The sequence below is a fragment of the Phyllostomus hastatus genome, unplaced genomic scaffold (assembly GCF_019186645.2).
Source record: "Phyllostomus hastatus isolate PE091 unplaced genomic scaffold, TTU_PhHast_1.1 phas_contig_468, whole genome shotgun sequence".
NCBI lineage: Eukaryota > Metazoa > Chordata > Mammalia > Chiroptera > Phyllostomidae > Phyllostomus > Phyllostomus hastatus.
Window position 1 is genome coordinate 4,338,560 of NW_025333884.1, and position 18,847 is coordinate 4,357,406.

General features: G+C 52.0%; 1 protein-coding gene and 1 long non-coding RNA gene across 3 annotated transcripts in view; one reads left to right on the plus strand and one right to left on the minus strand.

Annotated features, from left to right (window-relative positions):
• Positions 1-18,847, plus strand: part of BICRA (BRD4 interacting chromatin remodeling complex associated protein) — a 78,952-nt gene that overhangs the window by 36,745 nt on the left and 23,360 nt on the right. For both annotated transcript variants that reach the window (XM_045845275.1, XM_045845274.1), the window contains one exon: positions 18,482-18,582. The gene's annotated coding sequence lies outside the window, so the exon portion shown is untranslated. The remainder of the gene's footprint in view (positions 1-18,481; positions 18,583-18,847) is intronic.
• LOC123823001 lies at positions 4,058-13,181 on the minus strand. The gene is made up of 3 exons (XR_006786461.1): positions 12,910-13,181; positions 5,215-5,695; positions 4,058-5,103 (listed from the first exon to the last, which is right to left on the minus strand). It is a non-coding gene; the product is annotated as an uncharacterized LOC123823001 (long non-coding RNA).

The window sequence follows — 18,847 nt, forward strand, 5'->3', positions numbered from 1 at the left end:
GTGTGTGTGTGTATGTGTTTCTATGTAGCAGCTCACCCTACTCTCACAGCCCTGGGGGGCAGGCGCTACTTTGAATCCCATTTTACAGAGAAGGAGGCTGAGGCACAGGGTGGTTGAAGTGACTGCCCAAGGTCACACGTCAGTTAAGTGTCAGAGGTGGGATTTGAACCTCTGGCTCAGCTTCCAAAGTCCAGGCTCCCTGTGGTCACCTGTTTATTATCAACTGCACTCATATCCGAGAAGACGATTACACTTTGGTGCATTATAAAAGGTGCCTTCAAATGTACATCTCATTAAAATGGGGGAGGATGAGTTTAAAATACCATTCTGTTTATCAGAGGTCATCATTGATGATAAAACCTAAAATCTATATTTGAATAGTTTCTTGTTTTTCTTTTCTTTTTTAATCTTTATGATTTATATTTTTCCCATTACCAGTTAGTCTCCTTATGCTCCCCTACCTCTAGCATGGAATAATTTCTTAAAAAAAAAAAGATTTTATTATTTTTAGAGAGAGGGGAAGGGAGGGAGAAAGAGAGGGAGAGAAACATCAAAGTGTGGTTGTCTCTGATGTGCCCCTAACTAGGGACCTGACCCACAAACCAGGCATGTGCCCTGACTGGGAATCAAACCCATGACCCTGTGGTTCTCAGGCCTGCACTCAGTCCACTGAGCCACACCAACCAGGACACATGGAATAATTTCTTGATCATTAAAAGTTTCAGCCAACTTTTTTGCCAGTTCTGGTGCAAATTTCACAGACTGTGCATTGTAAAGTGGTTTAGAAAAGAGCCTGTCATGGGAATAAAGCCATTTATTTTCTGCTTATGTTAACTTAATTTTTTTTGAGGCAACATTCACATTACATAAAAATAACCATTTTTCAAGTGTGCAATTTAGTGGCTTTTAGTGCATTCACGATGTCCTGTCTAGTTTCCTCTGTACCTAGATGTCCAGGCCATTTCCATCACCCAAAAGGCAACCCCACAACCTTAGGCAATCGCTCCCCAGTTCTTTTTTTTTTTTTTAAGATTTTATACATTTTTAGACAGAAGACAAGGGAGGAAGAAAGAGGGAGAGATAACATCAATGTGTGGTTGCCTCCCACGCGCCCTCCACCAGGGACCCAGTCCAAAACCCAGGCATGTGTCCTGACTGGGAATCGAACCTGCGACCCTTTGGTTCGCAGGCCAGTGCTCAATTCACTGAGCCAAACCATCCAGGTCCTCCTCCTCATTTCTAATCTGCTTCCTCTCTTTATAAACTTACCTTTTCTGGACGTTCCACATAAATGGAATCCTATGATACATGACCTTTTGCGTCTGTACAATTATTATCTTTAATTGCTTGGTTTCTTTGTAAGCACTTTTTTATGCCCTCTGTCTTTTTTTGTGAGGATTTAGTTAAAAGTCAATAATATAATCTCAAAGTGTCGCAGGTTCGATTCCCAGTCAGGGTACATGCCTGGGTTGCAGGCCATGACCCCCAGCAACCGCACATTGATGTTCCTCTCTCTTTCTCCCTCCCTTCCCTCTCTAAAAATGAATAAATAAAATCTTAAAAAAAAAAAGAATGTGTAAGGTTCCCATTAAAAAAAACAACAAATAAACAAACAAACAAAAAAAGTTGATAATATAATCTGTACCAGTCCACTTACTTGGATGAAAAAGTGGGACTGGACCATTAGGCAGAGGGACACCACGGTCCCCGTCGAAGGCAGCTCGCTTCCTTGGCTGTCAGTCACCTTTGGCGGCTTCGGTGCATGTACTGATTACCTGTCCAGCGGAACCTGCTCTATTTCTAAAATCAGGGAATGAGTAGCAATTGGTGTTCTACCCATGGAATAGAACAGAGAGCCCAGGACAGGGGCCAGGCACACATGGACGTGTGGTGTGGGGCCGAAGTGGCTGCCGGCCAGATCAGGGGTGGGGGGCGGGGAGTAACTCCTATGAAAAGAGATGAAATTGGATCCCTACCTCACAGCAGATCCCCAGAGAGTTTAAGGGTTCAAAGTCAAATATAAACTTGGAAACTCTGTTTAGACTTTGGGGTCAGGAGAGACTCTGAGACAAGGTACTAGATTCTGAGACAGGACTTAGAGGCTTGGCACATGTCTGGGGAGATGGCCCTGTAGCTATTTCTCCTCCTCCCAGCGGCCCCCTCCCCTGCTCTGCCCTGGTTTGCTGGGGGGGGGGCCCGGGGGGTTTCGGGGGAGTAGACATTCCCTCTTTTAATAAGGCAATCAGCGACTTTGGGACCATCAGAGTACCTTACTGAGAAACTGCTTTCCCTGAGGAAGGTGCTAGATCGAACGAGAGCTTATGTAAAGGGGCGTCACCCTTTACATCTTGCCTGGCTGCCTGGTTGTAGCTGCTCTGCCCTCCCACCTGTCCCAAGTCCTGGAGGGTCCTTGGACTCTCCCTTGCACCCCTAGCCAGTAGACCAGGAGCCCCGTTGTTCCACCATTGCATCTGGAATCCAGCCGCTTTTCACCTCCCCCCTTGTCACCACCGCCGCCTCCCTGGGTTCCTTGCTCCTCTTCTTGCCTCCTGCAGTGTTCTCCACTCAGCCTCTGGAGGGATCCTGCAAAAACCCACATCAGACCCCCTGTGGCTCTGGATGCAGAATGAAGCTCAGGTCCTCGCCATGGCCCCCTAGGCCTCCTCCAGCCCTCTTTACCTCCTTGCTGTTGTTCAAGCACCTGCAGCATGCTTCTGCCCCTGGATCTTTGCATGTGCTGTTCCTTCTGCTGGGCATGCCCTACCCCATATGCTCCTTTCCTTCCCTTCTGCGAATCTGCTCAAACTCACCTTCACGAGGTGGTCCTCGTCACTTTAGCTAAAAATGCTCCTGGTCCTGCCTGCCCCTCCCATTCCACCTGTCATACTCACCATCATCTGCTCTGAAGTGTGCTGTCTGTCAAGGTCTGACTCCGCCCCTAGAACATGACCCCCAGGAGGGCAGGGACGTCTGTTGCCCTTCCCCCTATCTCCCCAGCACCTCTGGGTAGCGTTTGGCTTTTGTTGTGGGGCAATAGGTGGTCCGTGCAGAGTCCTGTGAAGGGTTCGCACAGCCTGTAATAAAATGGGTTGCTTTGGCCACCTAGTGGGACTCTTAGAAGGGACTGGAGAGGAAGCAGGAGGCCAGGAAGCGGCTGCCCCACAGCTGTCCACACAGGGAGCACAGAGCAGGCTGGCTGGACAGAGCTGCTTGCAAGACTACTTGGGGGGGTGGTGAGGAAACGGAGGAGGTGCCTTGTCCTGGAGCCGGCCGGAGTTAGCTGGGTCCCGGAGGGGGCCCTGCTCCGTGAGACTGCAGAGCTCTGGCGGACTCGGGGCCAGCCCAGGTGGGAATGTTGAGCCACAACAGACCGGCATCTTTAGGTGAATCGGGCAGATATCAGATGCTTGCGGAATTTGGGAAGAGGCGTTTCCACAGTAGTAGGGTGGGAGGACGGAAGGGTGTCTCAAGTCCAGCAGCTTCCCAGGGTTCTCGTGGGCATGGCAAAGGAGGCAGTGGGGTGTCTGGGGAAGCAGCCCAGGCTTCAGTGTCCGGGAAACCCCGGTTCCAATCCCAGCACTTCCTTTTATCCCTGAGTAGCTTTTTAGTTTGTCTGCATTTGGCTGCAAGTAACACTTACGTGACCAGTGATGACTCAAATAAAACTTTGCAGATTTTTTAACTTACTTTTTAAAGTGGTTAGAACATTCACACGGCGAAAAAGTGAAAAATTATTTTGAAAAATATGCAGCGAAATGTTTCCCTCCTGCCTTTGTTCCCATCTCCGAGGTCCCTGTCCTAGTAAGCTGTGTTTAGTGCCATATAGATTCTTCTCAGCATTCTTTAGACATAAAGGCACTTAGAATAAGTATTCTTGTATCTCTTTCCTGCTCTTTTTAAGCAGATGGTAATGTTTTATACAGACTGTTCTTCATTGTTTTCATGAAGCAAAGAGTCTTGGAGAGCTTTTCCTATCAGTATGTATATAAAGAACATCCTCATTTTTAAAAAAGATTTTATTTATTTATTTTTAGAGAAGGGAAGGGAGGGAGGGGGAAAGAGAGAGAGAGAAACACCAATGTGTAGCTGCCTCTTGTGCGCCCCCTACTGGGGACCTGGCCTACAACCCAGGCACCTGCCTTGATTGGGAATTGAACTGGGGACGTTCGACATACAGCGAAACCAGTTCACCACAGGCTCATAGCTATAAACAGGTTCCGTTCCCGTGGCATCTCATCCGTGTGGTAATGGAGCAGGGCTCTTCGAGGACCTGCCTTGCTTACACCAGCATCGGCACAACCACATGGGTGGTGTGTTGCCCTGCAGTGGGACAGTGGCCACAACGTCCCATCAAATTCCTGCTCCCCGCAACCCCTGGCAACCACCAGCTTGCCTTCCGTCTCCATGGATTTGTCTATTCTGGACACTTAATAACACGGAACCCTGCAGTACAGGGTCCGTTGTGTCCGCCTTCTTTGTCAAGGCATCACGTGTCCAGGGTCCGCCCCATGATCCCTCAGCACAGCACTGGTCTGTACCGCCGAAGAACGACCCTGCTGCTCTGACGTGCCACACCCACTGATGGACGTTTGGGTTACTCGGACCTCTTGGCAATTATGAATGTGTGGCTATGTGAATTTGTGCATGAATTTTGGTGTGAATGTTTTAATTTCTTGTGGGTGTCTCTGCAGGAGTGAAATGGCTGGGTCACACGGTAGCTCTGTGTTGACTGAGGAACGGCCCAGACTTGTCCACAGCAGCTGCGCCCTGTTATGTTCCCACCAAGAGCGTAGGAGGGTCCTGGTTGCCCCGCAACCTCGGCAGCACGTGCTGGTGTGTGTGGGGTCTCACTGTGGTTGGGATGCATTTCCCCATGGCTGGCGATGTTGAGCATCTCTTCACACACTGCTTGGCTGTTTGTATGCCACAGTCTTTTTCACGGCTGCGTAGTATTCCCCGGTTGACAGGCTGTCATTTATTTAACCTGTTTTCTACTGGTGGCCAGTGGGTCATTCCCAGAATCTTGCTGTTAAAACACATCACTGTAAAACCTTCCGAGCCTGTGAGTCTGGGTGTGCCAGGCTGCATCTGTATGATACATTCCTGTAAGGGAAATCACCGAGGAAAGGGTGAATGCATTATCATCTGGATGGACATAGCCCTAGACAGCTGATTTTTACTATTGGCATGGGCCCGTTTTGTGAATCCACCTACCTGCTAAAAGTTCTTTGTAATCCCCCAATCGCGATGCCATCCTGGCCACTTGCTGGAGTCCCCCTGAGCCTGCCCCCGCCGGCCGAGGTCAGAGGTGGTGCCGGGCCTTCTCCTTCCAGCTCCCACGCTGGGAACAAGGACCTTTGTCTCGGTTTATTGAGGGCCATGTTTTCACACTTTTATGGAGAGTTTTTTTGGTGGTGACTTAGCTGTTTGAAATGCTTCTCAAGTGCAATGCTGAAGTGCTGGCTGGCCTGCCTTCGCTCAGGAAGGCTCTGATGTGCCTCATGGAGAAAGTATGTATGTTCCAGAAGCTTCCTTCAGGTGTAAGTCAGCGCTGTTGGCTGTGAGCTCAGTGCGAACGGATCAGCAATTTATATTAAATAGCGTGTCTTTAAACAGAAACACACATAAAACACGGTGATGTATCGATCGGTTGATGAAAATGTGACCAGAGGCTCCCAGGAACCTGTGTTTCTCCCTGGAGATCAATACAGCTCATTAGTCCCTCAGTCAGAGTTCGTGGAAATCACCTAACTTAACTGCTGCAAATAACAAGAATTGATTCATCCAGGCTTTCTTTTTTCTTGCACACTAGCTGTGCTTTACTGGGATATTATAGAATTATGTCCAACAAAATGCGTGGATATTAAGTGCACAGCTCAATGAGTTTGACACACAGTTCCTGTGTAACAGTCATGCAGATCTAGATGCAGAACATTTCCTTCAGCTCTTGCCTGCTATGGCTCAGTGGGTTGGGCACTGTCCTACATACCAAAAGGTCGCTGGTTCGATTCCCCATCAGGGCACGTGCCTGGGTTGTGGGGCCAGGTCCCAGCTTGGGGGTAAGCAAGAGGCGACTGATGGATGTTTCTCTTGCACATCGATGTTTCTCTCCCTCTTTCTCCCTCCTTTCCCCTCTCTCTAAAATAAACAAATAAAATCTTGGATCCATCATCCCAGAAGACTCCTTTGCGGACCTTCCTAGTCAGTACAGGTTCCCTGCTCCTCCCCTCCTCCCACCCCTTAGGCAAGGATACCTCTGATTTTTTTCTGTCAGTTGCACTAGCCCTCTACTTAAAGGAGACCACACTGTGGGTAGTCTCAGGGCTGGTTTCTGTTGCTCAGCATGATTCATTTCAGATTCACCATGCCTATTACATGTATCAGCAGTGTATTCTTGTTTAGTGTTAAGCTGTGCTCCATTGTGTGGATAGAAAACACAGTTTGTTTATCCACCTACCTGTCAATGGACACCTGGGCTGTTTCCAGTCAGGGCTGTTGTGAACGAGGCTGCCACGGAAATGTTTGTACAAATGTTTTTGTGGACATACTTTTCACTTTGGTTAAGTAAATACTGTGGAGTGGAATAGCTGGGTCATGGAGTTAGGTGTGTGTTTAATCCAGGCTTTTAATTCTCTACTGGAATGAGACTTTCTAGCAGGAGGCCATTCCTGGGATGGCTGGCAGCTTGGTGTTGCCGGGCCACTAGGTCTGTCTCTTATGCTCTTGACCTTCCCCTCACCAGCACAAAATCACTGCCCTAGCACCGGCCGTTGTCATCAGGCTTCACATCTGTCTTTCAAGCAGAAAGAGGGAGCAAGGACGAATAATCTTCCTGAATTAAGGCTCTGTCTTTTTGCCCAGATGTAAAAATCTTTCCCATGTCCACACTTGGCTGCAAAGGAGGCTAAGAAAGAACGTTTCTGGCAAAGGCGCAAAGGTCTACACCCATGATTCATCCTCTGGGGAATGTATGTTGACGAATGAAGCAAGTCCAAGTTCTGTTTATTAGGACATCAGTCTGGGAATGACTGTTGGACCCTCCTGGGCCTTGGAGGTGACCCTCTGGGGCCACTCGGTCAGGGGCCTGGACACTGGTTGGGAACTGGTGGCTTGCGTCAATAGGAGAGCAAGAGCCCCAGAAAGACTAAAAGAGACAGGAGCTTCTAGAGTAGCAAATTCTCCAGGTGTGGCCCTTGGACCAGCAGCTTCAGCTCCACATGGGAACTTGTTAGAAATGCACATTCTCTGGCCCCACCCCAGACTTGCTGATTCTGAGATCCAATCTTTATTTCTTTATTTACTTTTTAAAAGATTATTTATTTATTTATTTATTTATTTATTTAGAGAGGGGAAGGCAGGAAGAAAGAGAGGGAGAGAAACATCAATCAGCTGCCTCTTGCACATGCCCATAATGGGGACCTAACCTGCAACCCAGGCATGTGTCCTGACTGGGAGTCGAACCAGCGACCTTCCACTTTGCAGGATGATGCCCAACCAAATGAGCCACGACTAGTCAGGGCCCAGTCTTTATTTTTAAAGCCTTCCAGGCTCTGGTTGATGTGGCCCAGGGGATCGAGTGCCCGCCCGTGAACCAAAAGGTCACTGGTTTGATTCCCAGTCTGGGGCGCATGCCTGGGTTGCGGGGCCAGGTCCCCAGTAGGGGGTGCATGAGAGGCAACCACACAGTGATGTTGCTCTCCCTCTCTTTCTCCTTCCCTTCCCCTCTCTAAAATAAATAATTAATATATATTTTTAGGCAAGCCTTCCAGGTGATTCTGGCTCAAGTTTAGGAATGAGCTGGCCAAGGCATGTGTGGGATGTTGTCCAAGCTTCTGTTTCCCCTTTGCCTCTTTTCGCTGCACCCCTGAACCCCCCCTCCCCCCGCCCACACACTCATCCTGAAGCTTTCCCTGCTGCCTGGGGCCTTGAAGACCCTGTGCCCGCCTAGCCAACAGAACCACTCCCTTTATTCCCCTCTCTCCACCCCCTTGCCTGTTTCCAGCCTTTCTTGGGTTCTCTGGCTTTTCTAAACTGGTATTAAGAAAAAACAAAACAAAACTCAAAAACCTTTGGAGGTACCTGGTTTTCTTGGCAGGCCTGCAGCTCCATAGCCGCCTTTCGAATCTCCTCGAATGGCCAGAAGGGAAAAGCAAGAACGCACAAAACATTTCCCGCGTGTAACTGGGCTTTCAGGAGGTAGACACCAGGCCTTTTATTTGCAATCCACGTTTTACGGCCACACTTTCCCATTGTTAAACTCACTCGCTGGTTCCAGAGCTCTGAAGGTCACTCAGAAGAAAGATGGTGTAGGTTTTAATTGCTCTTCAAATGGCTCTTTCTCTTCCTTCCCCTAAAGGGCTGGGAGCAGGCCAGGAATTGACATTTTTTTCCGTTTCCCTTTCGGGCTTTGAAATAGACGCAGCTCACTGGCAGCCGCATACCCAGGCCCAGCCAGCTGCCCCCTGGGCTTTGCGCAGAACTGACTCAGGGCCTCCCCGGGAGGGCACGGGCCCAGCGGGCCTCTGTCTGGGTCCCCCTGGTGTCAGCAGGACCTCAGCTGGACGTGTCCCCATGTCTGGGTTCCTTCGTGCAGTGAACAGCCTGGACAATTGTGTGTGACACTTGGTCTGTATGTTCCAAGCCTGTTACATGCCCAATGCAGAGACAGGAGTCTGTCTCATACACTTACATCCTGCAGTAGTGTCTTGGGACCTCCTTAAGTACAACAGCCATGGTGGCTTAAAATAATAGAAGTGTATTCCCTCTCAGGTCTGCAGGCAGAAGTCCCCAGTCAAGGTGTGGGCGGGGCGCACAGGGCCAAGGGAGCTGGGGGAGAATCCCGTCTGCCTTTTTCCAGCTTCGGGTGGCTCCAGCGGTCCTTGGCTTGTGGCTGCCTCCTTCTGATCCCTGCCTCCGTCTGCACAGGCTTTGTCCCCTGTGTCTTCTCGTCTGTTGAAAGGTCACTGAATGTGGGGGCTCACCCAGAGAATTTAGGGTGATCTCATTTTGAGATCCTTAGCTTAATGATATCTGCTAAGATTTTTTTTCCTCCCCCAAATAAGGACGGCCACATTCAGATTCTGGGTCGTGGACATATGTTTTTGGGAGGTCACCATTCGATAAGCCAGATGCCTGAGAAATAAATACATCGTCAGAGCGTAGCTGCAGGCACAATGGACGTGGTACATTGAGTCCAGCCCACGCTATCTCATCAGATTTGCCCGTGTGACCGAGCTGTGCCGGAAATGAACTGACTTCTCTGTGGCATTTCGGGGCAGTGTAAGGAGAGAGGGCCCGAGTGGGTTATCGGAGGATGGGGGGCACCTGTCCGGGCGCCGCAGAAGTCACTGGTTGGGGTTTGGTGGCGGAGCTAGCCCGGCTGGCTGCATTGTGTGGTTCCCATGAACTTGGGAGTCTGTGGGCTGAGGTTCAAATCCTGGCTCTGCCAGTTTGCTAACTGGTGACCTTGGGCAACTTACTGAACCCTTTTCTCTGCCTCAGTTTCCTCCTCTGTGAAATGGGTGTGATAGGAATGGCACCAGCCATACAGGGCTGTCGTGAGAATGAAATGAAATAGGAAGAAGCGCTTAGAACAGCACCTGGCACAGGTGCGCTCCGCAAACCTTGGCTGTGATGATGAAGATGGCGAAGCAGGAAGTGGTGGTGGCCGAGGGCGTTGGGCACAGGCCTGGACCATGTCAAACTCCTGGCCTTCGAGACTCCAGCCATCTGGGGGTGCTCCCAAGCAGGGGTTGGCCCTGTGCTTGGGCAGGTCAGCCAGTGGCCAGTGAGAAAGTGGGTTGGCACGGAGGAGCAAAGGCCACAGGGCCCCTGGCGGGCTTTGCACGGTCTTTCATGCGAAGTGTGGTTGATGTTCTTGCTGGCGGGCTTGAGCTCCAGGAAGGTATGGCCATGTTTGCCCACCGGAGTCTTGGCACCCAGTATGGGGCAGGTATATAGGAGGTGCTGGGTGACCCCTTCAAATCTGTGGGTGAATGGATGCATGCAGCGGAAGCAATATTTAAAGTTTGTGTGAATTTTATTGTTATTTATTTTTGTAAAGATTTTATTATTTTTTTGGACATGGGGGAGGGAGAGAGAAAGAGAGGGAGAGAAACATCAATGTGTGGTTGCCTCTCACACACCCCCTACCAGGGACCTGGCCCCCAACCCAGGCATGTGCCCTGACTGGGAATCGAACCCATGAAGGAATCGAACAATCCTTTGGCTTGTAAGTAGGTGCTCAGTGTACTAAGCCACACCAGCTGGGGCTAAAATTTGCGTGAATTTTAAATGTTGCCTCCACTGCAAGCTAGTGCCACTCAGCACAGCCTCTGAATGGGGGCGGGGAGGGTGGAGGAGCAGTAGGTACAGCCCTCTAGAAACCAAGGGCCAACCTTGACCTCACACCCCAGCTTCACCCAGTCTTACCCATCCTTCCTCCCTAATCTCTCCACCCCCCTGCCCCGTGTCCTCCTTTCCAGAACCACTATTTCTGCCCAGACCTGGGCCTCACCCTTCCTCTCCTCCCGTCCACCCTCCCGAACTGTGCCACTCCTTGCTTCACCCTGCCGCACCCGCTGTTCAAATACTCAAGCACTGCCCTACCGAGGGCTAAATAAATGTTGCTTTAAGCTGCCAGCACCCTGCCTGACTGCTCAGGACCGTGTAAGACCCCTCATGACCCAGCCACTGCAGGGAGCCACATGGCAGTGGCACAGCGTGTCTCTTTCTGCGTCTCGCCAGGCCCTTGGTCTGCGGAGGGCTGTGTCAGCTGCTGCTACATCGCAGCCCCCAATGAGGAGGCCATTCCGGTGGCTGTTGCTGTGTAACATGTTACCCCAAGTATAGTCATTGTATTGTGCTCACGGGTTTAATGGGTCAAGAATTTCAATTTCACATGGTCCTGGCTGGTGTGGCTCAGTGGATTGAGTGCTGGCCTGGGAACCAAAGGGTCGCCAGTTCGATTCCTAGTCAGGGCACATGCCTGGGTTTTGGGCTGGGTCCCCAGCAGGAGGTGCATGAGAGGCAACCACACATTGATGTTTCTCTCCCTCTTTTTCTCTTTCCCTTCCCCTCTGTCTAAAAATAAATACAAAAAATCTTAAAAAAAAATTTCACATGGAATTTGACCCAGTGGGTCTCTGCTCCTGACGTCTGGGGCCTGGGCTGGGGAAGACTCAGAGGCTGGGGGCAGAAGGCTTATCCGTGCGCGTGCTCAGCACCGGGCTGGGTGGACTTAGGACATGAACGTCATCCACCGTGCCTGCTGGTGGCCTGTTCAGGTCCCAGCTTTGACGTCCCCCTTGTGTGGTGGCCTCAGAGTAGTCAGACGGCTTTCTGATGGCTTTCAGGTTCAGTGTCACAGCGGACAAGGTGAGACTGAATTGCCTTTGGTGATCTAGCCTCAGAAGCCACATAGTGGCAGTTCTGCCGCACAGCCCGGCTGAAGTAGTCACACACTTCCCTCCATGCAAGGGGCGTGGTGAGATCGCACTGGGGACGTTCTGGGGGATGGAGACATTGTTGCAGACACCTTTGGAATGGCCCCAGTGGTTGAAAATGAAACCGTGATCCCGATGGTTGGAATTTGGACTGGACGTGGCTGGGTGCTTCTCATCCTACCTGGGTATCTGTAATCAGCTGTAGGTCAGCGAGGCAGCTCTGCCTCTGGTGCTTGGCTGGCTGTGAGCCGTGATGATAGAGGTGATGGGCACGTGTCTCCTAGCCTCCTTCATACGGCAGTGGGCAGAGAGAGAGTGTGTGCCAGGTGTCTTTGGGCGCAGCCTCAGCAATGCACATGGTCACTGCTGCCGCATTGCTGGCCAAGGCGAGTCAAAAGGCCAGCCCAAGTTCAACGGTTGGGTAACAGACCCCATCTCTGGACCAGAGGAGCTGCAGAGCGTGGCACCAGGGAGCATAAGAGTTTCTGGCCACTTTGGCAATCCCCACGGTAGTCTTTCTGCAGATCCCTTCCCAGCCGCCCTCTCCCATTTGTCCTGGCCTCTCTTCCCGGTGGCTTCACAGAGGCTAGTCTCTCACCCGTGGAAAGCCACCAGAGTCCTTGTGATGAGTTGCAAAGTCATTAGAAGTGCAAGCTCATTTGTGTCAGGTTGTGGCTGACTACAAATAAAGGACAACCTAATAGGGGCTTAAACTGTCAGGATTAGGAAGTCTGGAGGCAGGCAACCCGTGAGGAGTTGTTAAGAACCCAGGCTTTTTTTCTCCTCTCAACAGTCGTCTTTTGCAGAGGACCCTATCAGCTTCAAGTTTGTTGTCTCATGGGCACAAAATAGCTGCTGCAGCCCCAGTTGTCTCAACTGTAGTCTAAGCTGGGAGCGTGGAGTAGAAGACTTTTTCTCTCCAGAGAAGTTGTGTCTTTACATTCAGAGAAACTTTGCCAAAGTCTGCCACAGTCTTCCCCCAAAGTCTCATTGAGCTGCACCCGACTCTATACACTTTGGCTGTTACTCTGCAGAAAACTATGGCTACTGTAGCTGCAAGGAAGCCTGGGAAAGTGAATGACTGGTAAGGGGGATAGGCAAGCTGTTTCGGCCACGGTAGGAAATACGCACTCATACAGACACACACAATGGAAACCGGTGTCACAAACAGATACTTAATGCTTAATGTATGTGGTACCTTTTAATATTTTCTGTCCTATCCCATTCTGTTTAATACTCTCTACCATTTCATTAAAAAAAATCCTGGTCACAACCTGCTCACTGGATTTCACAACCCTCAAAGACATGTCCCATTGTTTGAGAAAGACTGACTCAGAACAGCCTTGGTTCACGTCTTGGAATTGGCAAGTGTTTTCCTGAGCTCACCGGGCTTCTGGGAGGAGGAGGAGGAGGAGGGCTGGGGAACTGGGATTGGGTAAAGCAGCAGCCCAACTTTGCCACTTACCTTCTTGCCCTGCCAGTCCCATCAGGCAGCGATAGAGTCCGTCAACTTTCATTTGTATGACTTGCAAGTAACCTGAGGGTTACTGAAGTTCGTCCCGGGAAATTAACATTCGCCTGCGTCTGGTGTGAACCGGGGCCTTTGAATTCCTACCCTGCTAAGCTGTCTGGCTTCTGCACAGCTCCCGATGACAACGCAAAACTCCGATCGCATTACAAGTGCCGGAGGAATTCACACGAGTTTCTGGAAGGACACTTTGTCATTGATGCGTCACAGCTGTTCTCTTGAACGGCTTATGGTTTCCAGGCCTGACTTTCCCTGCTTTTTATAGCAAATGGTGAGGAATGAGGTTCTTCCGGGTCACGGGGTGTGAGTTCGAATTCTGCCCCATGGTGGGGTTTGAGGCAAGCGTCCTGACCCCTCTGTTTCCTGAGCTGTGAAACGTGAGTCAGCGTCCTTCCGGCCTCCTCGGGGCCCCGGAGGGATCAGTGGGTGTGGAGTTAATGCAAGGCCCGAGACTGAGGAAGTACGGGGGCCAAGCGGGCTTCGCAAGGTGCATCAAATCAGCTTTGGCTGAGCCACATGCAGTAACAAGCGAGCCTCAGATCTCAGGGGCGTTACAGCAGTAAAAGCTTGTTCCCACTTGCGCATGCGCCCTTGGGAGGTTGGTGGCGGCGGCTCTGCCATGTGTCTGTTCCCTTCTGGGATGCGGGACAGGAGCCAATGCCATGGCCCTTAAAGCCTCTGCTCTCCTGTGAACAATTTTGGGTTGGCAACTTTGCACTCTAATTCTGTCCCCTGTGAATCTCTTTTCTGGAAGCTTTTTGAGTATGTGCGTTTCGAGGTGAGGGGTGTCAAATGCCAGCCCTGGTTGAGAACCCTGGGAATGCTCCCCAAGGCCAGGGGCCGTGTCATTACGGCATCCTCAGCTCTATGTGCTGGACACATAGTGGGCGCTTCATACTTGCCTTTTCCACCAGGCTGCTCCTTGAATGAATTAGTGGATTTGTTTTACTTCTGCAGATTCGTTTAATAAATATTTATTGTGCCTCCTACTGTGTGCCATGCCCTGTGCAGACACAGGGGGCGCATCAGGCAAAGAACAAACAGCCAAACACACAGACATGCGATACTTGATATTAAAGTACTTTTGTATTTAAAAGCTTTTCAATATGAGAAAAAAAATTGTTTAAAGATTTAATTTATTTATTTTTAGAGAGGGGAAGGGAAGAAGAGAGGGAAACATCAATGTGTGGTTGCCTCTCATGCACCCTCTTCTAGGGATCTGGCCCTGCAACCATGGCATGTGCCCTGACTGGGAATTGAACCTGCGACCCTTTGGTTTGCAAGCTGGAGCTCAATCCACTGAGCCACACCAGCCAGGGCCTTCCCCTCCCCTCCCCTCCCCCCCCCCCCCCCCCCCTCCCCTCCCCTCCCCTCCCCCCCCCTCCCTCCCCTCCCCCTCCCCTCCCCCTCCCCCCCCCTCCCTCCCTCCCTCCCCCTCCCTTCCCTCCCTCCCTTCCTTCCTTTTTAGAGAGAGGGTAAGGGAGGAAGAGAGGGAGAGAAACATCAATTGGCTGCCTTTTGCCCTCACCAGGGACTGAACCTGCAACCCAGGCATGTGCCCTGACTTGGAATTGAACTGGAGACCTTTTTCTTTGTGGGAGGAGCCCGACCAACTGAGCCATGCTGGGCCAGGCTTTTCCACCATTCCTCCTGACCCGCGCTGTGTAGGGAGCTTTCTGCCCTGATGGGTGTGTTCTTCATCTGCACCCTCCCGTGCTGCAGCCACACGTGGCTATTACTGAGCCCCTGATAGGTCACTCAGGTGACGGAACTCAGTGTTTAATTTCATTGAATTTTCCATATAAATATCTGTGTTTAAAACACTTATGTTCCTAATTGTCTTTTTTCTCCATTTTAAAATTGTGGCGTAACAGTCATAACATAAAATGTACTGCGTCAGGCAGTTTTCCGCGTGCCGTTCAATGGCACTGAGGACAGTCGTCGTGGTTGTGCAACCGTCACCGCCATCCAGCCGCAGCACCCTTTGCATCTTGCAGAACCGAAACCACACCCGTGAAGGTGCCTCCCCAGCCCCGTTCCGGGCCAGGCCCCTGACAGGCTCCATTCTACTTCCTCTCCCTGTGCGTGGACCTCAGAAACAGAATTGCATAGCATTTGTCTCTGTAACTGGCTCGTCTCGCTTAGCAGCGTCCTCCAGGGTCCCCTGTGTTGAGCCTGTGTCAGGATCTCCTGCCTGAATGGCACTCTGTCCTCTGCGCACGCACGCGTGGTTCTCCAGCTGCCTGCGGACAAGCGCTTGGGCTGTCTCTGCACCTTGTATGTTGTGAAGAAGCCGCTGTGAATACAGCGCATGCGCGTCTTTTCCAGACCCTGCTTCCAGCCCTTTGGGATGGGCACCCCAAAGTGGAATCGCTGGATCATGTGCTGGTTCTATTTTTAAATTTTTGAAGACGCACCAGGCTGTTCTGCACTGCAGCTGCACCATTTCGCATTCCCACTGATGGTGCACAAGGGCTCTGATCTCTCCTGGTGCTCGTCGACACTTGTGATTTTCTGTTCATGGATTGTGGCCATCCGAATGGGTGTGAGGTGGTGTCTGTGGTTTTTTTCTTTCTTTTAAAAAAAAAAAGATTTTATTTATTTTTATAGAGGGGGGAAGGGAGAGAGAAAGAAGGAGAGAAACGTCAATGTGTGGTTGACTCTCACACAGCCCCTACTGAGTGGGGACCCGGCCTGCAGCCCAAGCATGTGCCCTGACTGGGAATCAAACCGGCAACCCTTTGGTATACAGAACAGAGCTCCAACCAGTGGAGCCACTCGGCTAGGGCTACACCTAGAATCATAATCCCAATTCCTCAGCATCATCAAATATTTAGGCACCTCAAATTCTCTTTTTCAACAGTTGACTTTATTTGTGTGCTTAGAGGCTCCCTCTGCCTGCTGGTTGAGAACTATGGGATACCTGCTGAGCCCCGTGCACGTGGATGGCGGGCACATTTCTTCCCTGTGCATGGCCCCTTCTTTCCCCATAACTGCCCCGTTTAGCCTTAATGATCCCATCTGAGAAACGGGGGTAATGGTGGGGTTGGATGGATTTGAGACTCGGTGCCCAGCGGTTTCCATTGGACCATGTGCCTCACCCATGGCTGAAGTGTGTGACATATAAACCCTCCAGGTAGCAAACCTGGGACCTGGGACCTTTGTCCCCCAGACCGGCTGTTGCCAGAAAGCTGTGGGCGTGGCCAGAGTGCATCATATTCATGGTGGCAGTTAAAAACGATTTCAGGCATACCTCTTTATATTGCACTTCACAGATACTACAGCTTTGTTACAAATTGAAGGTGAGACCTCCATGAGGAAAAAGATTATGCCTCACGTGCTTTATTGTGACACTTCATTGCCGTGTTCTGGAGCCACACTGGCAGTATCTCTGAGGTGTGCCTGTGTAACTAGTGTTTGTCACTTAACTAAATGCGTGAGGTTTAACAGTGTTCACATAAAACAGTCTCACGGGGGAATGTGATGTTGTCTGCATTTTCCAGAGGGGTACGAAGGCACAGGCGGGCATGCAGTCTGAGTGGCCAGGCCAGGATGGGAACCCAGGCCTCCTCTCACCCACACAACACCCGACCTGCCTTTCTGGCAAAGCTCAGGGAGAGCACGGGCCAGCCGTGCACACACAGCAGCTTTGTTAGCAGCCAGCCGCTCTGAGTCCGGGCCGTGTGTTAAAAACGCAGCAGCTCTGGCCCCTCCTCCTGCTTTCTGACTGCCTGTTTCCAGGGTGGGGCCTGAAGTCAGTGGGGGACTGCGTGCAGAGGAGACTGGGGGGCAAAGGGCAGAAGCTGGAGGCCTCTGCACCTCTGACCTGTTCTGGTTTAGTGGCACTCAAATACTAGTACCCAGACCAATAGCATCCAAACCAGTGCTTGTGCTGAGAGCCCCGCACTCTGCCACCATGGGAGAGGTGGGGCCTAGGGTCCTGCCATTTTACAGATGGGGGCACTGAGGCCCAGAGAGGCGCAGCCAGTGTCCCTAGGTCACCCAGCCTGTGCATGGGGGAGCAGGGACTTGAACACCCCCCGACTCCAATCCCAGAACTGGCACCCTACAATGGACCTCTTGGCATCCACCCAGTGGGAAACAGATGCCACCCTGGGCACCCAAATCTCCCTACCGGATGTGGCCGGGGTAGGGAGTGGGGAATCGACTAGAAACCCTGGGAGCTGTGCGGGCCTCCACACCCGGGCAGTGCACCTGGAATGTAGGTGGGACCTGGCGTCTGGTGACAGCTGCTTTCCAGATCTTTCTGGGGGAGGAGCAGGGGAAGCCAGCCCACTCCCTTGTTCCTCCCTTTATCACTTTTTTATCACCGGGAATCTGACTGCCCCAGGCATTCCTGAAATGAAAACAAAAGCCCTCGGGAGCAAGTCACCCACCTCCGGCTTATCTCCACGTTTTTGCCTTATTTGCTTCAGGTCTTAAAAGAGAAACAGTGCAATGAGCATCTTCTGTGTGACAGCAATTGAGGGCAGGGGAGGGACTCTGGAGCGAGCCTGCCTTGGGTCAAGCCCCAGCCTGGCCACTGCCCGCTGGGGGTTCTTGGGCACCTCACGAACTGTTCTGAGTCTGGGTTCTCCCATCTGCAGAATGGGGCTCATGAAAGCCCGCAACTCATACGGAGTTAGAGACGGTGGAAAGGGTTGGTGTGTGCAGAGCTCCAGAAACCAGGGGCAGCACCCAGCGGCCCGGCGATCGCGGGGCAGCGGAGGCCTCATTTCGGCGGCGCTGCGGCGCCACGACGGCCGGGCCTCGTTGTTCACTGAGTGCTTCTGTGCTCCTGCCCGCTCGCTCACGTTTGTAAATCCCGGCTCTCAACCTTCGGGCTGTCTTCCCGGGCACTGGCAGGCGTGTGCAGAGCCGTGGAGAACACAGGCATGTGCAGGGCTGAAGCCCAGCGTCCCTAACATCCGGAAGGCAGGGACACGCCCTCCTGTGTCAGAAAAGCTGCGTTCGGGCTGGAGTTAGAGGCCTGCCTGTCCGCTGCGTTCAATGTTGATGCCTCAACAACTTCTGGTGAAGAAGGTGTCCTAAAACAGGAGCACAGAGAAACCACGGACAGGCGGGTGACAAGGGGACAAGACACTTGTGGGGACCTAGTCCCGTGTATGTCCCCCAGGAGAGGTGGTTCGGTTTTCGCCCCTTCAGCACTCACGGCAAGTTGGTAGAACCTGAGTGCGACGGATGACAGGAACTGACTGTATTCTGTTCGACTGATGCGCCGTGAGGGGTGCTGTGCGAAGTTATGCCCTGTTACGCAGTAGGTGTGTGTGTCTGTGGTGCCACACATGCACACGTGTGGTGCAGTGTACGTGTGTACAATAACGTAAGGTGGTGTTTTATGTGGTTTAAGCTTGTATGTGGACTCTGAGCGCCCGTGCCCTCTCTCCGGTTATGCCCGTTCTCACTCAGCCCACGCCCCCTCCCGCTGCCCCGCCCTCCTTTCCCGGACTTTCTCACTCACAGCATCTCTGTCGTTCTCTCTCCACAGCTGGCCCCCGAAAGGACACTCCCCAAGTCCCCGGCTGGGGGCCCTGCGTAGACCTGGAGCGGACACCCCCTCCTTCCCTTCATGATTCGTTTGTAGCACAGGTAACCAGCGGGGGGTCCCTGTGCGTCCCGGAGGGGCTGCTGTCCCTTGGTTCACCCGCCGGGCCCCCCGGGGCACTTGGGCGGTCCCCCCCACCTCCACATCAGCCGTGGGCAGGGTCTTCCTCTCCCTTTTCTCCAGATTTTGTGAGGACCTTGTCTTTTCTTCCTGCGACTGGGCCTCATTCCCCCCTACTCCCCGCGGCTGGTTGACAAGGGCCAGGGCTTGTGGGCCGAGGGTCTGGCGGTGCAGGAAGAAGGGAGTGCA